The 27,087-nt window shown below is 33.2% G+C and overlaps 1 long non-coding RNA gene across 1 annotated transcript in view; it reads right to left on the bottom strand.

Moving 5' to 3' along the window:
• Positions 1-229: 229 nt before the first annotated feature.
• LOC127713072 (uncharacterized) overlaps positions 230-27,087 on the bottom strand; it is a 261,787-nt gene continuing 234,929 nt past the window's right edge. The window contains exons 2-5 of the long non-coding RNA XR_007987449.1: positions 10,385-10,435; positions 7,906-8,000; positions 5,391-6,241; positions 230-672 (exon numbers count right to left, since the gene is read on the bottom strand). This is a non-coding gene — a long non-coding RNA (uncharacterized LOC127713072). The remainder of the gene's footprint in view (positions 673-5,390; positions 6,242-7,905; positions 8,001-10,384; positions 10,436-27,087) is intronic.

The following is a 27,087-nucleotide window of genomic DNA, read 5'->3' as shown; positions in this document are numbered from 1 at the left end:
TCGCTTAATTATTATCCATATCCCTTAAAAATTCAAAAGGTTTGATACCCACACTGTGTTGCAATCGGATAAAATATCTGCATTACTGATGTTATAAAGGACATAAGTGTATACTGATTTTTGCAAAATGTAATATTCGTATTAATTCTTGGAAATCTTGCAAACCAGAATTCATTAAGATTTGTCATTATCCCAGATACTTATTAAGACCAAACAACAAATTGGCAGTATTTGGCCACAGCCTTTAATATTATCATTCTCAAAATGTCTACATATTGTGTATACTGATTCAATATATGTTGGTACCGCAAATTGCTGGCAACCGAATTGTCAGTGATATATAATTAAACACAACACCATAAGTAATGCTAACTGAAAAATGAGGTTACCCGCAGATCGCTGATTATGACAACAGATATATATATACATTACTACCACAGATAATGGTAACTAAAGATAGGATTTAAACAATTTGTTCATCTGTAAAAAATGATCCTATTCATAAAACAAAATGTTTTTTGATACAGCGAATTATGCAGATCACAGGCTTAGTAAAGTCAAAGTCTTTGTTGGAAAGTTCCATAATTTCGATCCGACTTCTTCACAGATCCTGTCTGTCCAAATGGCCAAATACATTTAGGTGTTCAAACATTTTGACAACTTCAACATCACCTGAAAAAATTATAAATTACAACACAGCATTTTCTTATTCTAAAACATTGTATTTACAATACATATACATTTCTCGGAGGGAGGGAGGGTTTTTAAATAAAAATTTCTTCTGATAACAATAAGTTTAACATACGCAGCCTCTCCTGTTGGATCCGAATTAAAAAAGGATCGTGAAGTCAAATTGAATGGTTCACCAACCACCAATGAAATTAGAGTTTTCTAAAACTCACTTACCAAACCGACCAAATTGTACAGCGCACCGTGATAACTGAATTTAAGTGCAGGACTTAAATTCTATTATTGACATTGACATTTCACAATTATAAAATTGATAGTAGACGGGTCAATGAACTCTAACTACCACACAAATCCAGAAACCCATTTATTGATAGACTTTATCTTCTTAACAAATTTATTTTTTTCTTGACACACGGAAAAATCCCTTATTATATCGTGTATGCATGTTAATCACAATAAACCATAAACTTCGTGAAAAGAGAATTGGGTATTGACAATTTACTCACATGACACTAGCTAGAGGAAATCTTCATGCCTGACTAAATTCAACTCATTTTATCATAGAGACCAAAATCAAAATAAACTTGTCTACAAGTACTTTTTTTCTGCATCAGCCCAGTGTTGCACAGATTCCACTTATGGTTTATAAAAATATTATATCCACAATCAAAGACAATCTCATAACGAAAAGTTAGCAATTTCCAAACAACTAATTTGAAATATGTTGTTCTCTCTCCTGGAAAGTTATTCATCAGAAATATCAAGTACAATATACAAAACCTATATATATATTGAAACATACACAAATACAGAAGCAGAAGACTAAAATAAGTAGAGTTTACAAGATTTAATCCGAGTGTTTTAGACTTGTTCAAAAATCAAAGTTTAGTGATATGGAACGCACATTCATTACGAGTAGTTGCTTTTGGTATTATAAGTTGATTTGAGCGTGAGATTTGAAACACAAATGACGAACGCAAGGAAATAAAATATGGAACACATTTATTTGGATACAAAATTATATAAGGAATGAAAATATTGATACGCTTTGATATGAAAAATATAAAAGACTGGTATAGATATTTTCTTTCTTTTTTTCATTTTGACTTTTCATTCTTCTAGCCTTAGAAATCCCGCTTTAAATTTTACATTGCAAGTTTCCAAGTTGGCATTGTCTAAATTACAACTGAGAAGCTGTAATTATATGGAACTCACAAATATCAAATTGAGAGAGAGAAATGTCAACTGGGAAAATTAGGATGTCAACTTGGAATTCGGAAATGTAGACTAAGAGGGGAGAAATGTCAGTTTGAAAATGATCAATGTCATGCTTGATTGTATGTCCCTTGATACAAGAAAATATCCCGACCGGTCTTATGTGCGAAAAATTAAATATGAACACATTGTGATAAACAAGTTTTTGTGACGAAAAGTTATTTTCAACTTTACTAAATTCGTTATATCCGTGTGTTGGTGTTTGTGCTGTGTTGTTGGTTATATAAGTTTCAGGTCGTGCCTCTCACTCGTACACGGACGACAGATGCCAATGATACTTTTTTTACAGGATTGTCCTAATTCAACTGATAGCTTGATATAGGGGAGCCTGGTCACATAAATAAAATGAAGCTTGGACAAATCCTTGTCAGTGAAAATATATCCAAAGTCGAATAAAAGTTCAATACTATATTATCAAAATCACACGACTATAACAAAGTTACAAGTATAACAAAATGTACATCTAACTACACGGTCAACAATACGGTTCTCCTCTTATACTATAAACGTAACTGTCCTCTCCTCACTATAAACTCTCTCTCCTTTTCTCTCTTTTATATCACTCCTACTATCCCGGATACAAATATGGAATACAAGGTCAACCAGACAACTGGGCTCCAGTAATCCGGGCTTCTGGTGTTCCGTGCTCCTTACATAAAGGAGTAGGCCCAGTAAGATCCCTTTTGGCCCCAAAATATAGCATTTTTACAATTTTGTTATAATTTAAACTTTTAGATATTAATTGGAATGTAGAGAATACTTCTGTTCCATAAACATAGGCTATTTTAGACAAAACAATGCACATGCATCCGTTAATTGCATCATAAATTCGTGCAATATTACTGAAATCTTCACAATTTCAGCATTTATGCTAATTCTACGACGGTTTTTTACTAAAATGGAAGTGGCCGCATTGGTGCTCATTCTCAATATTTAAATATATATTGTATTTGATGATAATACATAACATATATAACGGTTATGACTGAACACGAATGAGGCCATTTCCATTTTAGAAAAAAACAACATCTGAAAAATAACGTTTTGTGGCATATTTGAAAGAATTTTCATATATAAGGTTGAATTTGAGCGCCTTTAAAGACCAAATCAGTTAATATCTTTAAGATAAACCAATTGAATCGACTGAAGTATACACCCAAATTTTTAAAAAATGTCAAAAATATTTCAGTAGATGTACTTCGATTATTAGGCCAAATCTGGCCCTTACCGGACATTCTCTTTTACTAGGGCACCATATGCAAATCATTAGGGATCACTAGTAAAACAAAGAAATCTAAATATAACTCTTAATTAATATCTCTGATAATCTCTAACTGTATTAAATGACTATTTGTGAAAATACAAATGTATGTAAACCTGATACAATTACGTAACACACTTAACCTAACATATGAAAATGTTACAATATATACAATATATACAAAGAAAGCAACATTAAACACAAGGTTGAAATGATTTAAACTAAAACATATTGAGGTCAATAGCGAATGTATTATTATGATAAATTTTAAAATAACACACTTTGAGATAATTAAGAAACACATTGAAATAATGAAAGGCTGCAATAAAACACTTTGGCACAACATAATGAATACAATGAAACAATTTTGAACACATTGGTATTAAAAGTGTACAACAATAAAACACTTATATAAAACAAGCAATATCGAACGCATTGAAATTGAAATCATATGATCATTCAAATTAAAAAAAAAAAAAAAGTGCAGTATGATTTGTATACTTGAAAACTTACTTATGAATCTTTTTTTCGCCACAGTTATGTGATTATGAAAATTTAGATATGCGAGTATATGGAAGGCACCCGTCTATAGCGATTAGCTGGTTTTCAGAATGATTTTTGTGGTCCCTGTACTTTTGTGACGTGACTGGCCGTTTGTCCGTAACACACGTATGGATATTGTATGCCCTGTTATTTTAATTGATTTTCGACACACTTAATGTACAAATTCAATATGGGATGGGATATGATCCTATTGATTTTAGAAGTCAAAGGGAAAGTTTTTATACTAATTCATATTGAATTCTCTGTTTCTTTGTACCCTTTTTAAAGTTGCAATACTCCCTAGTGGATTGGAAACAAATTGGAATCAACTACCCATTTCAATGTAGCAATATGTATGTTAGCGGCACCTGAGTATGGCATTGATGTATCAAACCTCATACGTCACTACGGAGTTTGTTGTAATAACAGAGATTTTTCGGACGGTATCAAACGGCTGATTGACACAGTGTGTTGTCCCACGATTTAGGTAATATCTTTGTAAGTTTTATGGTGGTCATCGCGAGATGATGTTGATAGAATTCACAATGATGCAGCAAATTGGTAGAAATGTTCCACTATATTTACCAGGAGACTGAGTTCTCATCAGAGATTAAACATACCAAAACACGCCACCCTTTAACAACGTTATTAAAACCACCTCAAAGCAATCATTTGGCGAAAAATTTTAAAACAATGTCGACAACTTAATAGCTTTGTTACTGAATAAAACTATAAGGAAAATGAGTACAAATAGGAGGAATTCAAAGTAAAAAATTATAATAAAAAAATATTGTTTAGTCATTTGGCCCCAATTGTCAATAGACATAAATGAATAATTTGATAACGCATACAATACTAAAATTTTTATTTTGCAATTTCACCAAGGAAGCTGGAAGCTTGTCGTCTAATAAGATTACATAAAATATTGACACCCTACCGGTCTTTTCTTCATTCTCAATTGAAATTAAGAATTGGTTTAGATAATAATGAATTTACTACCAAAATAAGAAAAATATTATTGTTGTCAGTATAACAGATATACAGGCAAGTATTTTTTCAAGCAAGTAAGTACAAAAATATATGATAATTACTATATTTGAGACGACCCCTTACATTTTACGCTTCTTGCCCTGTCGGTGTCGTGGTCAACTGCAGATGGAGAATGTAATTGACATAGACATAGTTAGGCACATGTGCACGGACTGGTACAGTAATTTTCTGTACTTTATAATTAAAGGGACAGACTTTAAAGAAAGAACATAATTAAAAGACATTTGATGTAATTAATTTATTTGCTATTGTTATAGTATTTCATAAAAAAAATTGCTAAGTTATCAATTAATATAACCTGATATATGTTTAAATATCCTTCTCATTTACTATAGTTTATATCTAATATACAGTGCAAATAAGTCTTTCTTTATAGTGTTATACTATACGAGTTAAGCATTCGAATGTCTTTGCCTTAAACGAAGAGATGATATTACGTTTTTTTTTTGTTATCTAAACAACATAAAGACAGATCAGAAAAGAAATATCTTAAAATACCTTACATGTACCAACTTGTTTTTATGTTTTGCATGACCCTGCGACGAAAAATATAGAAAAACTAATATTTTACCATATGTACCAGACAAGAAATGTAGTCTATATCAAATGGTACTCTGTAGTTATCAATGACAGGGTCCATAGTTGGTGAACACCACTAAAACAGATTATAAATCCGTGTAGCTCTTTAAAATATGAAAATGTTAGTTGCAACATCGTCACATATGATAAGTTAAAATACGATAAAAAAAATATAACAAAAAATACTAAACTCAAAGGCAAATTATAAAAATTGAAGTCCTTAAAAACTGACAAAATCAAATGCTATCAAATGCTACGAAACATGTGATAACAACTGTCATATTCCCTAATTGGTACAGATATTTCAGAAGAAAATGGTGGGTTTAACCTGATTTTATTGATAGCTAAATCTCCCATATGATATGTATGATAGTTGTTTGTAGTTCCGTTATATCGACACAATTGGGAAAGCAACACAAACAGACACAAAGTTAAAATTAAGTTAATATCAATGGTTAATAAAAAAGAAACAACACTATAAAACCCTTTGTGTCCGAATCGCACCTCATGATCCACCTGTACTAGGAATGCCCAAAGTAAAAAAAAAAAACGACGACGGAATGCATAAATACCATGCCACGTAAAACGTCAAACGACTAAAAGAAACTCTATAAAATAAAGTCGACCAGGAGAGGTGAACAGTTGGTTTCCATAGGAATGCCGACAATCTGCTGGAAAATTATACTTCAATATTCGAACAACTCAGTCATGAAATAAATATTCAGGAATGTTAAATATATATCACTTTTGATCTTTAATATACTTATCTCAGGTTTTGATATTTCATTTTTCGTGTCTGCTTGATCACAAATTTTGGCATAAACTACAGTTTGATCTGAAGCACTGAAAAAAAATAATATAAAATGCATTATTCTAGTAAAAAGATGCGTGTCTTATGATAGTTTTGTATAGTTGTTTCAATACATAAACACACTTATATGGATTATTTATGGGCCTATTACAGCTGACTATGCGGTATGGGTTTTGCTCATTGTTCAAAATAAACTCATCATAGATACCAGGATTAAAATGTTGTATTTGCACCAGACGCGCGTTTCGTCTACAAAAGACTCATCAGTGACGCTCGAATCAAAAAACGTTAAAAAGGCCAAATAAAGTACGAAGTTGAAGAGCATTGAGGACCAAAAGTTCCAAAAGGTTTTGCCAAATACAGCTTAGGTAATCTATTCCTGGGGTAGAAAAGCCTTAGTATTTCAAAAATTCAAAGTTTTGTAAACAGTTAATTTATAATTATGACCATATCAATGATAATTCATGTCAACACAAAAGTGCTGACTACTGGGCTGGTGATACCCTCGGGGAATAAAAACTCAACCAGCAGTGGCATACACCCAGTGGTTGTAAATAAACTCATGAGGCATAGTTGTTAATTTCTGTAAAAAAACATAAAGGTACATTTCATAGATTTTCTTTGTTATATTCCTTTGAGTCGACGTCACATTTATAAATCGGGCTACTTGAGAAACTAGTCATGAAAACGTTTTTTCAAATCTTAGCATGCACAATACAGAGTTAAATCGAACGATAACTCGACAGACGAGTACAACTGTACATTTAGAAAGTAACCGATGACATTAAATTGAGTTGTTCCCTGTCCCGCGGAAAAAAAAAAGCATTCGTAGTTACACATGAAAATGAAACGTGAATCCGCAAAAAGTCTTTCCGACACCTCTCGCCATAGAACCCCAGAATATTAATTGGTCGTCCGCTAAATGGTCGGCCGCGAATATATTTCTTTTGCCAGTAACTTAAGAGAATTTATACATTTGAAACTTTAATTTTTTGTTTCTAAAATTCGTGACTTAGAGACTAACTTTTATGTTTATTAATTCTTAAATTGGTGATTTTTCTGAATAGCCAAATATTATATCATCAAAATCAAGGAAAGAATTTTCATTTTTCATTGAAATGATTGATTGTTTGTTGGTTGCTTAACGTCCAGTGACAAATATTCCATGCATCTTTTGCCCCTCTTTTCCAAAGTATTTTGCGATTCGTCTAATGTATTAGTGTTGTTTCTGAAGTCGACTGGTGTATATGTTGGTTTGGGAATGAAACGACTACATCTTATTAAGCGGTCGTCAGATATTTGACAACGGCTTTCTTCATTATTTCTACATATAAAAATGAAAAAGTACAACTGGTACTGTTGCCAATGTCATTATTAAAATAACAATCGGAACCCTTTTTTCCTTTTAAAACGCCCATTTTTAAAGAAAATAATATGGAAATCACATTTTCAACAAACGAGGTTTTTTTATATACTTCACTCCTGTTGTAAGTTTGCTAACACATTTCCAGTTATGACGTTAATTTTATGAAATAATATTAGCTTTGACAAAAAATTAAACAAAAAAGCATTTAACCTTTATTCTAAAAAGCTGAAAGCCTTGAGCGCTTTACAATATTCTATGAATGAAAGAAATTATCATTCAGTTATTTCAATGGTGAAAAATACATGGCGAACTACTGACACATATACTCACTTCTTTTTTAGTCCTAATGGATGCCTTCTTACAGCAATATATTAACACGACGATACAAACTACACATACTAAAGGGATCACATATGCTAGATGTTCTACAATCAAACATATTGAAAACGAGTGTGTCTAAAATTATCATTTAGGATTTTTCATATATAAAGTTCGGTGTTCAAATTCTTAGTGTGTCGTTTTTTTCTGAGTGTTTTTTTTTTCATTATTATTAGTGAATGAATCAAAGCAGTTTTTTACAAAGGATTTATGTGCACTGTTCACGTATCATTGATATAGAATAAAACATTATTTGCTAGCAAAACATATTGCCGATAAATAGAAGAATCACATGAATATACCGTATGGCGTGTATCATTTTCGCTAAATGGGAAAATACAAGCGAAAAAAAACCCCTGATCTTTAAAGATGTGAACAACATAAATTTAATTGATTGACAAATAATCGATACCAAATAAATACATGTACTCCAAACTGAAATACACTGAATTCGAAGATCAGGTTAAGGACAAGAATCAATAGATCGTTGCTTAATTAATAACATTTTTGAACATGTCACTGATTTATGTGTTGTTTGAGTATGACATGGATCAGAAGTCGGTTTAACTATTATGAAAATGAGATCCTGATTAAATATTCAAATTCTGGTGAAAAGTCGATTAAAAAATAAGACTAGTGTTATAAATAATGTTATTTCACTTTTAGGAAGAAAAGGGGTTCATTTTAATGTCGTGTATACTTGACAATAAACAGTTTAATGCATATAGGTGAATGAAACACTTAAACAGTGATAACACTGATAATGTACAGGAAAATGTCAGCGAGGTCAAATTTTGGTGTTTCTTTATCTGCCACAAACAAAGAGAAAATTAAACACACGCAAACAAAAACCGATAAACGGTATCATTGTCATAACGTTTTATTTTTAATAACTTTTGTAAAAAAAGCTAAACTTTTGTGTGTTTTTGCCATTTGATTTATTTTGTTGTCATTCGGTTTACGCTACTGATATTGCACTCATTTATACGGACAACACAGCAGGTGCCAAATGTGGAGCAGGATCTGCTTACTTTCCCGGAGCACCTGAGATCATTCAGTTTTTGATAGAATTCGTGTTGCTCAGTTTAAGATTTTATTTGTTGTCTTAAGTAGACTGTTGTTTGTCATTTTGTAACTTTCTGTTATGATTTATGCTTTTGAGTATCCCTTTTGTAACTTCAAGGCTACCCTATAAAATACAGGGCCTTTTATAGCTGTCTATGTGGTATGGGTTTTACTTAATTTTGAAGGCCGTACGGTGACCTATGGTGTTAATGTCTGTGTCATTTGGTCTCTTGTGGAGAGTTGTCTCATTGGCAATCATACAACGTCTTCCTTATTTTATATTGTATATTGTATCGTTTAATTTTCTTTCGATATAATATATGAATTTGTTTCTTCTTTTTCTTGAAAACCTGTCTAAACCCATGGAGATTTAGTACTTATAGTAAACAAATAAGATGCTGTAGTATGATTTAAAAAATAGACAACTCAACAACAAAGAACAAATGATAAGGTTTTGACCAACTCTGCTTTTCAGTACGATCTTTAAACAATGAGTTATATCTTGTACTGTATTGTAAGCTAAAAAGGCCAAGGTGTGAATCCCTGGAAAATAATTCAAGAGAGAAATAAAAATCATAGGCCTGACTTCTTCTACAACAATCAACAAAAATATAATTATCGCAGACAACAATAAACGACAACTACTGAATTAAATGTTAATGCATGGACAAACTGGTAATGTGATGGGCTAATCATGATTTTGGCTCTTAACTTTCTCGTCCACTTGATGTAACAGAAAAGTTCACCACAAGGGACAATAGGCTATTGTCTCATTGGCAATCATACCACATCTTCTTTTTTTATATTACTGCTTTGAAGTTTACGAATGGTGTATGATAGATGGTAAAATATTATGTCAAATTAAATTATAGCAGGTCGCAGAGGTTTTGGTCTGACTCAAGAGTTAAATTTGTGTAGTTTTATACATATAGATTTATTATAAATAACATTCATATATTGTACTTATTAAAAAACAAGCAATCACTATTAAAGAGGAATATACTGTTCTTTTCAACTCAACTTCCAAACTTAAAACGAGAACTGAAGACGTTTCTAGATTTTCAGACTCGTTTTGATAAACTTTCAGAAAGTATATATAATAGTCTTCTTTTAAAAATACATTTTGATTGTAAAGGGTTTTTTTTCAACCAAAAAAAAACATAGAACATCAAAAGCATCTGAATAAAGGGTTAAAACGCACAGACATAACAACTGAGGTCCCAATTTGGATCTTTAGAAATTACTTTGACTCAGATGTAAAGCCCAATTGTAATCCAAGCAATTCTTTCTATTCTGAACAGTTGAGATATCTCGAAACTTAAATCATGTGTTTATAATGCAACAGTATTACAATAAACATTCTTACCCAATAAAATATTCGACGAATCTGATTCACATGAAGACACCAACTCATCAACTGTAAGTAAAGTAAATGCATGATCGATGAAAATGAAAGGGCATCAATAAGTCATCTACTGAACGTGCTATATAAATGACCACTGGTTTAACATTATTACGCTCAATGATCTCAATGATCAGTAAAATAATTGTGAGACAAAAACAATGATTACTTAGCCTTTTTTAGTGATTCCTCATATGTCACATGCATGTGTATTTCATATGAACGATACGACATATAAAATAATTTGTTTAGCTCATACCTTTCTATAATTTCTTATAGTAAAAGTAGATACACAGCATCTAGCTAAGATATATGACCAACTATTCGATTTTATACGATTATTTTCATTAGATATGCTAAATCTGTTTTGTGAAAATTTACCGTTTATTTGAAACGCTGAGGTTTTATACCCCGAAACATTTATGAGTTAAGCTGAATTTGGCATAAGCATGAATTTTTTACATGTCTTGTTCTTTAACTTCGACATGTTTTGCATCCAGTTTTTTTTTGTGTAGAATGTCATTGCCTTCTTTAAATTTCCATTTGCGGTAGTTTTTTTACTTTTAAATGTAATAACTTTCACTCGAAGCTCTAAGACTTTGCAACACTTTGGGATAAATAGCCTATAGTTTGTACAACTGATGAAACCTTCTATTTTCATTGCTCTACAACTTTTCGAATCGGGCGGCAACAATAACGTGGGCAGCAATGAGTCTTACATAGTCATGCCATGTAAAAGTGATGACATTTACAAAACATTTCTCAATGTCCTGGTGAATGTTTCATACTAAAAAGCAATAACAGTCAATTTGTCATCTGTTCTGACATAATATAATATTTATAAAAAGTAGGAATTAGTATTTGACTGATGTTTTTATCTAATTGCATACAATAATGTATAACGATTTCTATTTGAAAAAGAGAAAATCTATTTTATTCTCTTTTTTCTACTTATCTTGAATGAATTATGATAATAGTAAAGAACAATGTTTGCATATTTGATAGGGACAAGCTTGTAAAGTTTTGGGGCTCAAGCCCCAAAATTATATAATGTAACACAAGATATTCGTGTGCAACATCTAATGAAGTAAAATGTGAAATCTGATGCAAGTATATTTCTATTCAATTGTTTCTATCTCCAACTAAATATTTTGGGGCATATGCCCCAAAAAAATAACATGTTGTTTATTTGATAGCTTTACTAACATGTCTAAATGTTTGTTCTGTTTTGGTGTACGTGCCCCAAAACTCGTAGCAGTTGTTAAAAGTGATAAAATGTCGTCAGGTGTTGAACGAACATTTCTTAATATCTGTTCTGTATTTGGGTAGATGCACATCACAATTTAATACTTAGGGCTTAAAATTTTATACAGTGTATAGTATACTATATACTCTTTTCTCTTTATAAGAGATTGAATTTAAAGTTTTGCACACCAGCCTGCTTATCGTAATGGAAACTTCAATTTGAAAAAAACTTCTATGTGGGAATATAACGGACGAAAAATTATGTCTGTTAAGGTTAGAATTAAGGGAAAATACTTTTACAAAAACGGTGGTATACATGTATGTGGTTGAAAGATATTACTATTTATTCATGATCCGTTTTAAAGATAGTTGTATCGACTTTTGTAATTAAATGTTCTTTTTTTACTCGGTCCATTCGAAGTAATCTAATTCTCGGATCAAGTTCCGTTTGCCTAGTGCGTGGAAATATTGCATATTCCAAAGACCTAGTATATAGTATACAGCCAATAAAAAACTATTTTAAAATTTATTCGTATAGCAACATTTGGAACCATGCCTAATAATGCAATTTCCAAGAAAAATACTTTCAAACCAAAAGCAGATAAATACTATGTTAATTTAATTCTAATATGTTTATCTAAAATTAGTATGATAGAGAACATTCAGTACACTCCCTCCGACTACCTCGACTACCATTACTGATATAAATTGTTCATCGTAAGTCATTTAGAATAGTTATATACAAGAAAATATTGACAGTTTTAGCTACCTACGAATAGTTCTGTGGTACAGCTTATCAGAACAATTAAGAAATTTATGACGGATCATTCTGACAATTTCGAAGAAGGTTGAAAACGATCCAAAATGCTATTGTTCAAAGTATTGCCTTGACTGAATAACATGGTTTTGCTGCTAATTCTAAATACAATATAATATTAATATTAACCCAGATTGTTTAATTATTTAGGATATGGTTGTCCCCAAAGCTATTGTTTGATATATACGTTTTTAAGTAATCATTTTTATAACATTATAGTAAAATGATATGTGTCTTGTATTTGGATTCAATGTTGCAGTAAGTACTGGTACGTTCTTAATCTTCCTTTTTTTTGTCAATAAAATAGTATCGTCTTGTCTGTGTATTCAAAATATGTGCACAATTACAGGATTTACATACAATAAGTGGCTTTAAATATAATGCACTGATTTTATTTAAGTGAAAAGTGTGAGTACTAAAATATATTTAGAAAATGGACCTGTATTGCAAGCATCAACTTCGCCTTTAAATTAATCAATCATTCTTCAATCAATTGCAAAGAGTTTTATTGGTAAGTATTTGGAAGGTCAATAATTTTTGCTCTTATTAAGAGTCACACTGTCTCATCAGTTCTTATGCCCAAAATCGCTACACAAACAAATTTTGATTAACTGACTCAATACTGAATTTTTTTCAGCTCTCTTGTTTTCTTTTCTTCTTAAATCGATTTTGCAGAATACGCAAAATGTGTCCACATAAAAAGCTCAATAACACAAAGAATAGTGGGAATTTCTGTATATAATTTGAATTTTCTAATTCTAAGGTGTATTTTCTTAATTCTTGGTCCATCTTCAGCTTTAATGTTTTGGCTATCAATATCGACATATTCCCAGAATCTCATTCTCCTGATGCCAGTTTCTAAAATGAAAAGAGAGTAAAGAATGTATAACTGTTCATATATAAATGAAGGGAAAACAGCACACACATATATATATATATATATATATATATATATATATATATATATAGACATTTATCAAAGTCAGAGAATTAAAGTCGGATATTTAACGATTTCCATTGTTAACAAGAAATGATTGTAACAGGATGCTGTTACGAAGTCTCCCAAACGAAGCTCCTGTAATTCGTAATTCCAAGAGTCGCCTGACATTGGGCAAAGTCCAGTGAAAATTAGTTTGGTCCAGTAAAGTTATATGCATTAGTGATGCCTGGGGACTAACCCTGTATATCATTCAAATCATCTTGGCATGACAAACCAGAATATATATGGTTTAGGGGTGGGGATCTCGACCATTTACAAGATATTAGAACATTGGGGTGGGGGGAACCCCTGGGGACTGACCCTATACATCATTCAAATCTTAAAGACATGACGAACAGGAATATATATGGTATAGGGGTGGGGATCTCGACCATTAACAAGATATTAGAACATTGGGGTGGGGGAACCCCTGGGGACGGACCCTATATGTCATTCAAATGTTCAAGACATGACGAACAGGAATATATATGGTTTAGGGGTGGAGATCTCAACCATTTACAAGATATTAGAACTTTCACAAATGGCAGGGGGTCGGGATGACCCCTGGGGACTAACCCTGTATATCATCAAACCATCTTTGCATGACAAACCAGAATATATATGGTTTAGGTGTGGGGATCTTGACCACTTACAAGATATTAGAAATTTCTTAAATGGCAGGGGGTGGGGGTGATCCCTGGGGACTAACCCTGTATATCATTTAAACAATCTTTGCATGACAAACCAGAATATATATGGTTTAGGGGTGGGGATCTTGACCACTTACAAGATATTAGAACTTTCTTAAATTGCAGGGGGTGGGGGTGACCCCTGGGGACTAACCCTGTATTATATTTGATGTGCTTTATCATGACAAACCAGAATATATATGGTTTAGTGGTGGGGATCTCGACCATTTACAAGATATTAGAACTTTCTCAAATGGCAGGGGATCGGGATGACCCCTGGGGACTAACCCTGTATATCATTCAAACCATATTTGCATGACAAACCAGAATATATATGGTTTAGGGGTGGGGATCTTGACCACTTACAAGATATTAGAACTTTCTTAAATGGCAGGGGGTGGGGTGACCCCTGGGGACTAACCCTGTATTTCATTTGATGTGCTTTATCATGACAAACCAGAATATATATGGTTTAGGGGTGGGGATCTCGACCATTTACAAGATATTAGAACTTTCTCAAATGGCAGGGGGTCGGGATGACCCCTGGGGACTAACCCTGTACATCATTTAAACCATCTTAGCATGGAAAACCAGAATATATATGGTTTAGGGGTGGGGATCTTGACCACTTATAAGATATTAGAACTTTCTTAAATGGCAGGGGGTGAGGGTGACCCCTGGGGACTAACCCTGTCTTTCATTTAATGTGCTTTATCATTTTGAACATTTTCAATTAAAAAGATTGTGTCTATCACAAACAATTTTCAATTTATAATCTTTTGAAAATTTAAAAAAATAAAATCCCATAGGGTTCTATAGTAAAACCCTCCTTTCTTTTTGACCCTCATAGTACCCCTTTATAAATCCCATTGCACAAACAAAACCCTGATTGCACCACTAGACATGTTAGTCTAACATATTGTGGAACCCTAAGTTAATCTGACAAGCGGTTTTGGAGAACGGGTGCGGACAAGTTCAAATTTAAAAGCGGCGGAAGTAGAAGAAGAAGAAAAAGAAGAAGAAGAAGAAGAACTGAGCAAAACCAATAAGTCTTCCCAAACGAACTTCGTTTGGGAGACTTAATTATGTAATTATGTGAAGTTATTAGTTATTCGATCTTCAGTATCCAACCAGATGCCAGCAGTCGGTTCGATATTCAAATTTTCTTAGTTGAATATAACGAAAAATAAACTTTCGATAACATTAAAAGCATGATAGTAATAGTTAAAAGGAGTAAAAAAGAGATGTAGGAAATCTTGTTGTGATCAATTCAAGTTATCTTAAATTTTCATAAACCCTTATGTAAATCGAAAATATTGATTTTTTATCAATAAAATAAAATCAAAGATGAACATTGAGCAGATGGTGTTTCAAAAAAAAAAACGGCCACACTAGTAAGTGACTTAATATTCCAACTATCTACTGGACAGATGGCCGAGGGCGTTGGCTAGATCTTTCTTGATCTCTCGGTCTTTATGATATTATGCATATACTAGTAGTTAGTAATATATAGATACGAATGACATCAAATGGAATTTGGGTAAACGTTTCGTCTTAGATATGTTTATGGAGGGCTCAAAGTGCCAGTTAGATATTCAAAATGTATAGTGAAAACCTACCGGAGAACGCTGAAAAAAGAGCGAGACCCCCTGGTTTTTCAATATCCATAAAATTTGATAACCTTGTAGACTTTCGATATATATAGGTGCTATCAAAAGAATTTCGATGTTAGGGATGGCTTAAAAATGTAAACTTTCGTTGTTTTCACGATGCTTCCACGTCCTCATTACGCTTCTACAACGATCCCGCTACGATTATACCACGTTCTAACCACGCTTTTTCTGCGACCTCACTACGATTATCATGATCTTACTACGATTATCACGTTCTCACTACGACCATACCACGATTTATCCGATTGCAACACGATCTTACCACGCTTCAATTGCGATTATAGCACGCTCTTACCACGATTATACTACGTTCATACCGCGATCTTACTACGCTCTCAGCAATAATCGTGTTCCATATAAATACTGTTCCATTCCTTTTTTTTCTCATTAATACGTAGATTTCTCGGAAACAACACAGTCATGCCACCAAAATCGACCAGAACTCGTTGGCGTGGTGGTAGGGGTAGAGGTAGAGGGAGAGGGAGCTCTGATAGTAACGAATACTGATCTAGTAGAGGGGTCGGACCGACCAATCCAACCTCAATCACAACTTATTGCTGGTCCATCAAGATCAAATGACGATGTTTTAGTGAACGATAGTAGGGATGACCCAGACGTGTCAAGCATGGTTGAGCCGTTGGAGAAAAAGGACAAAAGGTCCAAATTACATACAGACAAACAGAAACCTGGAGAGCTTTTATATATTTCATGTGACAACGACAATGAGCATGATGGTCGTAGTATGAAAGTATTCAGGTCGTAAGAAGAGCGTGATGACGACGGCATGGGCGTGCTAGAATCGTACTAAGGTCTTGAACAGCGTGATACAAACGTGGTATAGTCCTAGTGGAAGCGTGGTTGGGTCGAGGTGAGAACGTGATGGTCGTAGAAAGGTCGTAGTAACGTCGCTGTGAGATTGTAGCGCAGTTTCTCAGACTAGAATCGCTTTATCGCTACGCTCTCGCTACGATGGTACAGCGACATTTGCGATCTTTCCACGTCCTTACTACGCTCTCACTTGACCTGATTTCGCCACGACCGCACCACGATTGTTTTGAACATGTTCAAAGTTGGCCACGCTCATCACGATCATGAAGACCTCACCACGACCGTACTCCGACCATACTGCGATCTACACGATCGCACTACGATCGTCAAAATTTGCATTTTTTTCACAGATCGTAGTGCGATCGTGGCCCAGTGTGACTGGGGTATTAAAAGGAATCTGGGTAAATTTTTTGTCTTCTATGTTTATGTAATTTAATCAGTCTCCGATTGGTTTTCAATATATATTTATGAATATCAAATGAGCACTTTGAGCCCTCCCTTAACATAGCAGACAAGAAATTTCTTCCTAGGTGTCATTTGTATCTTTATATAAACTAAATTTGTAACTATCTGCATAAAATCATGAATATTGAGAGATCAGGGAGGTCTAGCCATCGGGCCTTTTTACCTGAATTTTTGACGATTTTAAGCTGAAAGCCCTCCGTAGATATGAAAGATGATATTTTTCTGGGAAATCTTCTTTATTAAAGACAAATGTGCAATTTACTTTTGGGTTTAGATTGGAGTACAACGAGAATTTACAACAGCTTTTTGTAGAGGTCATAAAACGATTTTCTGCATATCTTTTTACTCCTTTTATCTATGACTTTCATGATTTTAATAAATATTTATTATTTTCAACTAAGATATTTTTATGTGAATATCGAACCAACTGCTAGCAGCCTGTCGGACAGTGAATATCGAATAACGAACCGGCATGTCCCTAAGATGAAAGAAATAATTATCTTTACTTCATGCAACTGTCCTAAAAATGGTTCCAATAGGTGCAGATCTGTTAGATAAACACCAAGTTAACAGGAATATTGTTTTCAAAATTCACCAAATTCATTAATTAAGGCTCAGGAGGATTGTGTGATGAGTGACATATAAAAAAAAATAAGGAAATATCTAAATGGTTAACACATGTACCATCATCATTAGGGGCGGATCCACGATAATTGAAAGGGGTCGTAGAATAGAATCTTTCGCCGAGCGTATCGAGGCGAAATCTTTTTGGGCTAAAAAAACATAAAATGAGTAAAATGCACTAGTTTAATGGTTCCTGACGTGGGGCATGTATATTTTATAGTTAAAGTGTAAAGATTGGACATTTTTGATGCCGTATTCTCCCCATTAATTGTCTATTAAAAAATGATTGGATGGATCCAAAGCTATATACCAATATATTTGATGTGGGATTTGTCAGTAAAAAATGGACCTGGAAAAATTCTCCCGAACTAAGTCAGTCACTGAAATAGAGGTCACAACTAGCATCTGAAGAATAAATTGAGAATTTGTGATTCACACCCCAGATGTATCTGATCATACATACTATTTACTTTATTCACTTATCAATAAACAATGAATCCACAAAAACATTTATTTAGAGTTTTCTAGTGATGACTTCTGTACAAATCTGTAGTCTAAGCCATAGGGTTCACCAGAAGCATCTTCCTCTGATTTCGTCGAGAAAAATCGTCAATGATTTTGTCATAGTCAAGTTCAATGCTGTTTATGGGCATACAAAAGTAATAGGGCATTTAAGCGTTAAAAAAAATTACGCCCGTTTTTATACATTTAATGCTAAATAAGTTTGTTGGAAATTTGTTTTTTTTTCTAATAGCAAAAAAGTGGGCAAGATTATTGTTTTATACCCTGGTACGGCCAGAAGGTTTTTACGGCAAAAATCAGGGCCAGTATTTTTTTCTCCCCCCCCCCCCCCCGAAAATCAAATGGTCTGTACCCTACACTTTTAATCTATCTAGATATTACTGACTGGGGATCATTATTCAGCAATGTTATTAATGGGCTGGGGCATGTGGGGTTAAACATGTTTTCGTAGGTAAATATTATACCTGTGGAACTTTTTTTTATCATGTGAGTGAAATAGAGTATTGCCTTCTGTTGGGTGGAATTGTGAAATAGGAGTCAATACGTCCTTGCTCCATCCTTTGTCGCTTTGAAGGCTTCATTTTTGTCATCATCAAACTAAGTAACGTGTTAACTGTAATTTGAATTTCAAAATGATTGAGTGACGTTTTTTCGACGTGCTGGTCAACTCCACGGTAGCGAATCACGTTGACTTTGACATAATCAATAATATATTACACGTATACGAATGAAAAATATCTTTATAAGTAACGAATTGTCGCATAAAATATACGGGAAATGGCAGTATATAGTCTGATTAATCATTTTAATGGTCTTAATAAAAATTAAAAAAAAATAAACTGCAAGTAAAAGAGGGGGGCGTACGCCCTCTACGCCCCCTCTGGATCCGCCACTTACTGATTCATTTTACAAGTTCTTAGAATTGTCTGCATGTTATAAAATTTCCCAGGTCTAACACAAAAATTAAAATTTATTTTCTATCAGTACAGTAATGTAATATAATACCCCAACAGCCGACACTGGAATTTGGTTAATAGGTTTAAGGTCACTCACTCTCATCTAGAATTAAGCGTTTCAAAGAAACAATGAAATCGTGAGTTTTACAAAATCCTTTACTGTCCAGAAATGAACTTTATTACTATGTATCTGTGTCATACTTAAAAACAATTAGAAACTAATCTTATCAAACATACATGACTTTTTTGTATTTAAATGTGCTGGATTCTTTTCATGGCTTTTAAAAAGGAACGACCATTTAACTTCAAGAGGGGGGGGGGGGGGGGGGGGGGGAGGGGGATTTCATTTTGTTTTCCTAAAATATACTGATTCCCAAATTGATGAAAAAAAATATTCTGTTCAAAGCAGGGGACACAAAAAATATTCTGAATCCAGATTTTCCCCATAGCTTATAGTGTTAAGTTTTGAATAAAATAATTTGATTGATAGCGTTGAAAATCAAAATAAATTGTTCGCGCTTTGAGGGAAAAAAACATCCTGACTCAAACAAACAAGAGTGCACACGCTGAAATGTCTCGCCTTCTTTACTAATCATTGATATTATGTTGATAGTCCTAGATATAAAGCTTTATTACAACTGTCACATAAACTTAACATTAACCAAGTAAACTAAACATTGACCAATGAACCATGAAAATGAGGTCAAGGTCAGATGAACCATGCTAGGCAGGCATGTACAGCTAACAATTCTTCCATACAACAAATATAGTTTACCTATTGCTTATAGTTTAAAATAAACAGACGAAAACACAAAAACTTAACACTGAGCAATGAACCTTGAAAATGAGGTCAAGGTCAAATAAAACCTGCGTGACTGACATATAGATCATAAAATATTTCCATACACCAAATATAGTTGAACTATTGCATATAGTATTAGAAAAAAAGACCAAAACTCAAAAACTTAACTTTGACCACTGAACCATGAAAATGAGGTCAAGGTAAGATGACACCTGCCAGCTAGACATGTACACCTTACAATCATTCCATACACCAAATATAGCTGACCTATTGCATGCAGTATTAGAAAAAAAGACCAAAACTCAAAAACTTAACTTTGACCACTGAACCATGAAAATGAGGTCAAGGTAAGATGACACCTACCAGATAGACATGTACACCTTACAATCATTCCATACACCAAATATAATAGACCTAATGCATACAGAATAAGAAAAACAGACCAAAACACAAAAACTTAACTATAACCACTGAACCATGAAAATGAGGTCAAGGTCAGATGACACCTGCCAGCTAGACATGTACACCTTACAATCATTCCATACACCAAATATAGTAGACCTATTGCATACAGTATAAGAAAAACAGACCAAAACACAAAAACTTAACTATAACCACTGAACCATGAAAATGAGGTCAAGGTCAGATGACACCTGCCAGTTGGACATGTACACCTTACAGTCCTTCCATACACCGAATATACTAGACCTATTGCTTATAGCATCTGAGATATGGACTTGACCACGAAAACTTAACCTTGTTCACTGATCCATGAAGTGAGGTCGAGGTCAAGTGAAAACTGTCTGACGGGCATGAGGACCTTGCAAGGTACGCACATACCAAATATAGTTATCCTATTACTTATAATAAAAGAGAATTGAACATTACAAAAAATCTGAACTTTTTTTTCAAGTAGTCACTGAACCATGAAAATGAGGTCAAGGACATTGGACATGTGACTGAAGGAAACTTCGTAACATGAAGCATCCATATACAAAGTATGAAGCATCAAGGTCTTCCATCTTCTAAAATATAAAGCTTTTAAGAAGTTAGCTAACGCCGCCGCCGCCGCCGCCGCCGGATCACTATCCCTATGTCGAGCTTTCTGCGACAAAAGTCGCAGGCTCGACAAAAACCATAACCCCAACCATCCCCACCCCCCTTTTGAAGTTAAATGGTTGCTCCTTAACACACGTTTCTCTCCCTCTTTGTTTGTACTTTTTTTGCATGTTCAGTCGACATGTCAGATCAGATATATATTCCTTCCGTTAGAACAAATTTAACATTATCAAAATAAGAGATGATATGATTTCCAATGCACCAACTATCCATAATGACCAAACGACAAAGATATGGTTAGTCCTGTAATTTCTTGAAGTCCTTGTTATATGGATCAAACATTCAAAATTTGTGATTTAATTTTAAATGATAGTCCTATGCCGTGATTGACTTTCGAAAAGTTGTTCGTGTTATCAAATATACTATTGTCAGAGGGACATCTAAGAACAATACACTCCCGTTCCGACAGTAAAAGCCTTGCTAAAGTGGGGCATCCGTTTTGCTGTGCGGGATGTATAATTACGCAGCCACGTCCGGTCGGAATGATGACTTTAAATAACTATTGCAGCAACTCTTTGAGGGGTCTGTAGGTGGCCTGTCACTTTGAAACATATCCTTATTTCCGGTGAAATTTTCCGATCTTAATACCGGAAGAACCCTATTAGAGGACCAAACTATTGTATTCATTCGTAATTTGTTTTGAACATGCCTGAAATATTTGCCACTGGACGTAAAGCAAACGACAATTGATCAAGCAATCATCTTATTTCGAATAAAATTAAAGACTATCAAAATATTCAATTGATAATTAATTCAAGAATTTTGTTCAAACTAGACTATTATCTAATCTTTTTTGTATGGTTGAGGATGTCTAAGAATAGGGATACGGGTAATCAACGTATTTCTTACATATAGCTGTGTTTTGTCACTAACATAGTGAGTACAGCAAAATAAACGACCATTCACCTTTGGAGGTTTTTTCCCGGGACATTGAGTTATTTGCAATTTTAACAAAAACAAGCAACGAGGCGGATTAATAATATTCGGGCGAACACATTCTTTTACTTTAAATCTAAATTCATTTATCACATTCATTAAACAAAGCCTTAATTATTTAGATAAACCTTTTGGTATCAAAATATATTTCAATGCAGTGTTCTATTCCTGCCAACTCTAATATCTTTATAGTTTTTTCCTTTTATATTCAGATATTAAACGAACATGTCACCTTATATTTTGAGTTTTTCAAACTATAAAAAGCTTTGTCTAATTATTGGATCTAGGCTTCGTTTGATTTAACACATTCTTGTTATGCATTCTACATTTTACTGACTGAGAAAAATTATTAACGTAACTTACTGTGTAACATAAGATTCACCCGACAGTAATCACAAATATTTTTTTATGAAATTTGACTAAGCAATAAGTTTTAAGTATGTAACGCCAACAGTGCTTTGAACAGACTATACTGTTTTAAGAACTTTTGTGATTGTTGGTGGAAAGGGAACACACTTTGGTCGAACATTTGTGATCTAAGATCATTTTGTCTAATATTTTTTATAACCGTCACCCTTATTTTCGGAGAGCATGCTAGCAACCGATCAGCTTGTGGGGTTAGAAGCTATTTCATAGCGTTTCATCTTTATTTATACAAGAAGCGGACAAATATCTATCAATACTTTATTGAATCCATGTCCTGCTTGGTATTAAACCGTCTTTATTTGATCTAGCAAATTGCCAATCGGAAAAGATATTTGTGTTCCATTCATTTTCGACGGTCCATGTTCTGTACGAGGATATGGATTGGTGTTCCTATATTTCTGAATTCCTTAAATTTGCATGTACACTTAATTGCCCAAATACCATACCAACATATGGAAATTTAACAGCTTTGATTGGATAAGGCCAGAATGGAAAATGCATCTTTCTAGGTTTATATTGGCAGTTTTGTGTGTGTAACATGACAAATTGAACAAGCATTATTTGGGTATTGCCTGGCAATACACAGTCCTCTACCGGTTAAAAATTCATTGTACGGAACAAAATTCTAACTTGATCTATTATAATAACTTGTCATGGTGTAAACTATATAACAATATCAAGTCAATATCTTCTCGCATGACAAAAAAAGTTAGGAAAACTGATTTTTCAAAAAAGTTGGGAAAACTGATTATTCGAGTGAATTAAATAAGTTCAAGGACCATAACTTTGCACAAAATCGTAAGACCGGAATAAAATTTGAACCTGATCTGTAACTTGTCATGGTAAAACTTAAACCAAATATCAAATCAATATCTCAAAGCACCAGAAAAAAAGTGCGAAAACTGAGTTATTTTCCGGACTGAGTTATTTTCCGGACTGACGGACAGACAGAAGAGACATACATGTTTTTAGACTGATAAAATATTCAAGTTCAACGTCTACTTTTTTTCTTCGATGTCATCCCTTCTTTTAAATGCTATATGGGAAAGCTTATTTTTGGGTCAAAATTTCAAGATACAGAAATCCTGGGTGTGTCTGCAGTAAAAAACCGTCATACGCACTCTTAACTCTTTATTTCAAAATAATTTATCTTACCGTTAATTGTCTTCAAAGCTTTTAAAATGCTGTCCTGGAAAATAGCATTGCCCTGAACTCCTCTCTATACGCCGATTCTTGGATGTTGAAAGCCTAGAGGAAGATAGTTTTGCGTCTTTCATTTTCCCTAATTATCTGTAGTGTACAAAGATGCAAATTGTTTAGAGATTTACAAATCTAACATGATTTACGACAACTAATGAATATTGAAAAATATGTTAATAAACTGCTTCGCCGAGCGCAGCTGGATACGACCGCAGAGATCCAAACCTGAACAGTTGGGGCAAGAATGAACGCACAATATTCAAGCTTAATACAGGTCTGAATTTGGATTGTAATTAAATATTTGACACATTATAGGTTTCTGACACAGAATAAATGTAGTCAAAAAACTTAAAATTGGTTATATGATTTGAATTTATATTCAATTGAAGATGTCTTGCTTTTGTGCAATACACTGTGCATTGTGCTGTTGCGCATTACTTAGTAACTTACAGACTATATACAAAGAATTAGCAATTGTGACCCCCAATTTTTCTTTGGAAAATTGACAATTTCTTAAATATTGCAGAAAAAAATCCCCCCTTTTTCCCAAAAAAATTTTCTTTTTAATTTCTTCATGATAAAAAATTGTCCCCCCCAAAACATTTTTTTTCTCTCTCTAACCTCCCCACCAACAAAAATAACATTTGAAGAAAATTTTCTTTTTGTAAAATGTGGTACAGTTTATGAGACATCAATACACTTAAACACGAGTTATTGTCTGATAACTAGAAAAATGCTTGTTTTAGACCCTTTTTGGCCCATAATTCCCGAACGGTTTGGGCAATTACCCCCAATATGGATCCCATCCTTCGACTTGTGGTATTGAACCTTGTGGTACAATTTCAGAGCAATCAAAATTCTTATACACAAGTTATTGTCCTGAAACTAGAAAAATGCTTGTTTTGGGCCCCTTTTTGGCCCCTAATTCCTAAACGGTTGGGACCATCACCCCGGCAAAAACAATCCCAACCTTCTTTTTGTGGTATTGAACCTTTTGCTTAAATTACAAAGAGATCCATACACTTAAACTTAAGTTATTGTCCGGAAACCAAATGTCTTCGGACGACGACGCAGACGACGACGACGACATGATAGCATTATACGATCCCCAAAATTTTTTTGCGGTCGTATAAAAAAGATGTAAATTTTGTAAGCTTAGCTAATAAAAAAGTGTCAATTTACTTATCACATGGCTGAGAGTAGCAATTTGTTCAATAAGGTGCAGAATAACATGTGGGTTATCTTTCAGTAGAGAAATAGTTTATTTGCTTAACTTTCTTGTCCGTATGGTTTAAAATTAAAAATAAACAATCAACAAATACAAATAAAAAGTTACATGTATGTAGAATTAAAAAAGCATTATCGTTATTGAAGAAATCACTCATATCTGCGAGGATGGCAACGCAGTTTTCAAACCTTCGAACATTTTATTGGCGGTCTCGCCTTCGGCTCGGTCGATAACAAAAACATCGCTGTAACGAACATGTTCATTAATATTTGAGCTGCGTCGGATAGAAATCGACCTTATGCAAATCAACATTATTATCTGTTAATTATTTCGGTTTTCAAAAAAAAAATCAACGGAAAGTCTGCGACTGTTTGCAAATTGAGTTGTTAAAAGAATGCTACAAAACGGACCAAAATTTATCTTTTTATTTTATTTTATTTCGTATATGAATGTTCCAAAATCAATCAGAGTGTTATACATGTACATATATACGTACACTTGCATAAGGGTGATTTCTATTCGACGCAGCTCATTTCATATCTGTTTTATCAATATGTAGATTGAAAAGAGACTTGAGAAAGAAGTAATTAAGTATATATTCAGAAATGTGATAAATTTCCAAATAAAAAATCCATTATTTTGTTACGTATTTAATATTATCAGCATGATTTATTAGGAATCAAAGCTGGATTAAGATCTGATTGCACTCCAGTATAATAAAGGTCTATTGTATACATATATACATGTATGATTTGTGATCATTATATAAACTGCACAAGCATGACACGGAGTCATTTCATTTGTTTTTTTCTTCTTCTATATAATAAAAAAAAAGTAAAATATTTACCTGCAATATTCCAATAATGTCCAAGGCTACCATCTTTTTAAAATATCTAAAGATTTTTCTCCATTTTTCTCTATCTGAATCTTGAACATGTTGATTTTCTTCAATAAATACATCCCACGTATCCGTGTCGTTCAAGTAAATGATTACAGGTTTTGATATTTGTAGGTCAACACAATAAAATATAAAATGTACTACTGTCTTTCAGAGTAGTTACTTCCTATGCTGAATTTAACGCCCACACATTTATATCGTCACTGAAGCCTCTTTCAACGTACAAGCATGATAAATGCTTCTATAAAGATAATCGTATTACATTTTGTATTTGTCTTCTGTTTAAAACTTCGTGTTGCAAAAGTAGGCCACCACTTGAAAACATTTAAAGGAAGATGAGAAAGAAGAAAAGACAAAGACGAGGAATTTAAAGAGGTATGGATACATTGAGTGTTTACACATACATGTACGTGTGTCATTGCATGAAATATTTGCCACTGGACAGTAAGCAATCAACAATCAATCATTAGATTTCACTGTCAACTTTTCTCATTATAAAGCCACAATTTTCTAAAACTTTGAGTGGAGTATACACCTTTAGTCATTTATTAACTGAACTGCTAATGTGCCCCTGTTTCATACATGTCAATTGTCATTTGGCCAGTTGAATGTGATAATATCTGAAAATAATTGTTTTAAAATATAGTTCAAAATTACAATTACCGAAAGTATTTACAAGAATGATTGAACAGTTACTTGCTAAATCTCATTTTTACATGGTTGTGAAAATCAGAACACTTTTTTTCCAAAAGGCGTTTTTTTTAAACAAAATTTTAACCAACTTATTTCATGATAGATATTTGAATACAATACTAGAAGTCTATAAGGAAATGACGCATGATCCTTAGACCACAATCAGAAACATTCTTTTTTCTAAATGCATGAAATTGTTAACTTGTTAATTCACATTTTTATTACTTAAGTCTAGTATTTTGGAATTTATTTTATATTCCTTTGGGCTTCTTATTCTAAGACAAACAAAAATACCAGTATTCAGTTTCAATGAAAGAACTTTTTATGATGATCCCTGTAACAATTATGATTGATTATTCGAAAGGTGCATTATTTGATCTGAACAAAAAATGGTTTTCAACTAAATTTTGTAGAAGTGAAAAGTGCAACCATGTACTGAATATAAACATTGCAGTAAACCTATGACATTGGTGTATTGCTAAACCAGATATTATAAATTTTGGGTTATCTGTTACAGCTAACAGCTTTTATCAAGTAAATACTCTGACCTCCCATAAAGTAATCTAA

The sequence above is a fragment of the Mytilus californianus genome, unplaced genomic scaffold, assembly GCF_021869535.1.
Source record: "Mytilus californianus isolate M0D057914Y unplaced genomic scaffold, xbMytCali1.0.p SCAF_8, whole genome shotgun sequence".
Lineage (NCBI taxonomy): Eukaryota > Metazoa > Mollusca > Bivalvia > Mytilida > Mytilidae > Mytilus > Mytilus californianus.
The sequence above is the reverse complement of the archived record's forward strand: the minus strand, read 5'-3'. Positions and strand labels throughout refer to the sequence as shown.